Here is a 1023-nt window from a genome sequence, read left to right on the forward strand (position 1 = left end):
ATATATATATATATATATATATATGTATATCCTTCTGCTTATAAGAGCAATTTCGATTCTTATAACGTAGGCCTAAATGATAGACATAAAATTACAGACTTACTTTGTACATGTGAGAATGCTCCGAACAATAGACAAATCCTTAAGTAAAGCCCGAACAGTAAACGCATGTCGACAATGCGACTTTCAATTTTCAACGGGTAAAAATAACGTTCAAATATGTTTATTTAAGAATATGTTTTAAAGTTTTTCCCACGATAAGGCGATCTACACAGGAAATATCTGAAAACGATTTCAGAAGTTGTGTAAAGTTCCTTGTTGAATGAAAAGTGACAGGTGCTTCTGAATTTTTGTATTAATACAATGAATAAACGAATGAATTCGCATTACTCTTAAACGATGAAAAGTCGTTCAGACGTTACAAGTTAACGCCCAAAAAGTATAATGGAGTGAACAAAGGAAACCACACCAGCACAAGTCTCACTGTTCCGGAATGATTGTTAAATCTAACAATAGTTCGTAGAATTATAGTTTCGTTAGATCCGTGATCAGTCAATGTGTACCGTATTGGACTTATTACTACGGTACCTGTTTACTATAGATATTATTTGACAAGAAGTTTAAAGGTCGTTACTTATTTTCATACTTTTTTTCAAGAGTACCGCACATAAGATTTTTTTCTCCTCCTTCCCCCCAGAAAAAAGTACACTATAATATGAATGATTTTGTCTATTTTGAGATCATAATTTTGAGATCAACAACAATTTCCAAGACAAAAAATCATTTATAGTCATGCTCTCCCACAAACAACATCATCATTTATGGTTTGATGGTTTGCATGGCGAAGTTATATTATGATTGCGGTACACCACGTAGATAGTTCTAAAAAGAACTGTTGTTGTTGTTGGTTGAGAATATTTCGACGTTTCGATTGAGTTGCTTCAATCGTCTTTAGAATAATATCTGCAGAAATTCCAAACAGGGAAATACTTATATTTTGGGATAGTGAGACTTGCTGCGGAT

The 1023-nt window shown here is 33.0% G+C and overlaps 1 long non-coding RNA gene across 1 annotated transcript in view; it reads right to left on the reverse strand.

Moving 5' to 3' along the window:
- Window positions 1–396, reverse strand: part of LOC117113119 — a 2271-nt gene extending 1875 nt beyond the window's left edge. Inside the window, exon 1 of the long non-coding RNA XR_004446152.1 lies at window positions 104–396. This is a non-coding gene — a long non-coding RNA (uncharacterized LOC117113119). The remainder of the gene's footprint in view (window positions 1–103) is intronic.
- Between the last annotated feature and the right edge of the window lie 627 nt (window positions 397–1023).

The sequence above is a fragment of the Anneissia japonica genome, unplaced genomic scaffold (assembly GCF_011630105.1).
Source record: "Anneissia japonica isolate Jap-2015-1 unplaced genomic scaffold, ASM1163010v1 scaffold288155_len217153_cov186, whole genome shotgun sequence".
Classification (NCBI taxonomy): domain Eukaryota; kingdom Metazoa; phylum Echinodermata; class Crinoidea; order Comatulida; family Comatulidae; genus Anneissia; species Anneissia japonica.